The sequence below is a fragment of the Medicago truncatula genome, chromosome 3 (genome assembly GCF_003473485.1).
Source record: "Medicago truncatula cultivar Jemalong A17 chromosome 3, MtrunA17r5.0-ANR, whole genome shotgun sequence".
Classification (NCBI taxonomy): Eukaryota; Viridiplantae; Streptophyta; class Magnoliopsida; order Fabales; family Fabaceae; genus Medicago; species Medicago truncatula.
The window spans coordinates 15,407,899-15,410,357 of record NC_053044.1 but is presented as its reverse complement, the minus strand read 5'-3'; the positions used below and the strand labels follow the sequence as shown (position 1 = coordinate 15,410,357).

The following is a 2,459-nucleotide window of genomic DNA, read 5'->3' as shown; positions in this document are numbered from 1 at the left end:
AAACTAAGAGATCAAATCACGCGGTTCAACTAAAAAGATGGGGAGTCTCTATATGATGCGTGGGAGCGTTTCAAGGAAATGCTTAGACTTTGTCCCCACCATGGTTTAGAAAAGTGGCTCATAAGCCACACTTTTTACAATGGCCTAACATATACCACTAAGATGTCTGTTGATGCAGCTGCAGGTGGAGCCTTGATGAACAAGAACTACACGGAGGCTTACGCATTGATTGAAGACATGGCTCATAATCACTACCAATGGACCAACGAAAGAGCCATCACCGTCTCTACACCCTCCAAAAAGGAGGCAGATATGTACGAGGTCTCTGATTATGATCACCTTGCTGCTAAGGTTGATGCCTTAACTCAAATTTTAAAAACTTAATGTTAAAGCTGTCATACCTTCTACTACATCTCCTCCTTGTGAAATTTGTGGTGTATTTGGTCATATAGGTGTTGATTGTCAGTTAGGTAGTGCTGCCAATGGTATTGAACAAATGAACTACGCTCAATACAACCAAGGAACTAGACCCAACCAAAATTTTTATAAAAATCCTCAAGGTTCCTATGGACAAGTAGCACCACCAGACTATACAAACAACCAGAGAGTGGCTCAGAAATCAAGTTTGGAAATTTTGTTAGAAAATTGCATGATGAATCAAAATAAACAACTTCAAGAACTAAAAAACCAAATGGGATTTCTGAACGACTCTCTTTCCAAACTCAATACCAAGGTAGATTCTATAGCAACACGCACAAAAATGCTTGAGACCCAAATCTCCCAAGTGGCCCAACAATTGGCCACCTCTTCTCAAACACCAGGAGTCTTTCCCGGTCAAACCGAAACAAACCCCAAAGCTCATGTCAATGCTATTTCTCTTGGGGGTAGTAAGTTAGAAGAGACCGTTGCTAAAGCCAATAGTGCCAAGGGAGAGAATGTTAAGCTTCTAGGTGAGAAAGATGTGATAGAGAGTGAGAAACCACTTGATAAGAACAAAGCCCTTTCCCCATTAAGGCTTGTTAAGCTTAACTTGGAGGCTCAATTCAATAAATTCTTAAACATACTTATAAAGATTTGCATAAAGATTCCCTTTGCTGAAGCTTTGTCTAGTATGCCTCGATATGCCAAGTTTTTAAAGGAAATTTTTTCAAAGAAAAAGGCTATAGAGCACAATGAAACAATAGCTTTGACAAGAGAAAGTAGTGTAATCATCAAGAAGCCACCTCCAAAGCTTAGAGATCTAGGTAGTTTTGCCATCCTTGTATGATTGGGAGTGAAACCTTAGACCGAGCCTTATGTGACTTAGGTGCTAGTGTTAGTTTGTTGCCCTTATTGTAACGCCCTCTTTGAATTATTTAATTATTTAATTGAGTCTAGAATTTATTAAGATGAGTGTATATTGTTGTACCCTGATTTTGGACCTAAAAATACTTGTTCAAATTTATTTTCTACCACTAACATTTGTTAATTCGCTGTTATTTTACTCCGAACATTTACTCTCTTTTCATCTGCATATCTTACTGTCTCCATCTCGGAGTATTTTCAATCATAATTTTGTCTTTGATTTTCTCGCATAAAACTATCCAAAGTGTCTGTCTTGCATTTTTATTTCAAAGCATCTGCAAAAATCATACAAAAGGGTATTTTGGTCATTTCCTGCAGTGGAACCCATTTTAGTCCCTGTAATTGTCTCTGAGTCTTTTCAACTTGTTTTGCAAATCATTGTTAAATCTCTTTTTAAAATCATCTCAAAATTACATTTGAGTCAGTTTGGGTCAGTTTAGTCCCTAGGGGGCATTTTGGTCTTTTCCTGTCAAAATTTCGACAGGGAGGTATTTTAAAATACCTCATGTCGGTAATTTGTTCGTTTTAGTCCGTTTGTTGATTTTATTTTTCGTTTCACTTTACCTTTTTACCAATTACCAATTTTAATTCATTTTATTTTTTTATTTACATTTCGGTCCCCCAAAAGAGTCCCAAAATTGCATTTTTGTCCAATACTTTTTTTAATTGCATTTTTTTAGTCTTTTTTTTATTGCAGATTAGTCCTCATATTAACTTTTTTGCAGATTAGTCCATAAGTCCAAAACGGTCCAGATGTCATTTTTTCATTGGTTCTCAGATACACATGGCAGGCTATAAATAGTAAATGTGTCAGATCCATCACAATCAGTCAGAAAAATCAGAATCAATCACAATCACCCTCAAACAGAATCTTTTTCTCTCTCTCATCCATAACAGAATCAAAACAGAAAAAAAACTCAGAAAAAGAGGAAGAACACCAAGAACACCTCATCACCAAAATCAACAGATCTAAACCGGATCTGCTCAGAATCAGCTCCAACCACCACAAAATCAACAAATCCGAACCGGATTCACTCAAAACCACCGCGAATCACCACATCAACACCAAAACGTACCGGATTTTCGAGCAAAAACAACACCAACGGAGGGTATAG

At 37.1% G+C, this 2,459-nt stretch overlaps 1 non-coding gene across 1 annotated transcript; it reads right to left on the bottom strand.

Annotated features, from left to right (window-relative positions):
- LOC112420623 (small nucleolar RNA R71) lies at window positions 1-107 on the bottom strand. Its single transcript, XR_003010796.1, has one exon. It is a non-coding gene; the product is annotated as a small nucleolar RNA R71 (small nucleolar RNA).
- Between the last annotated feature and the right edge of the window lie 2,352 nt (window positions 108-2,459).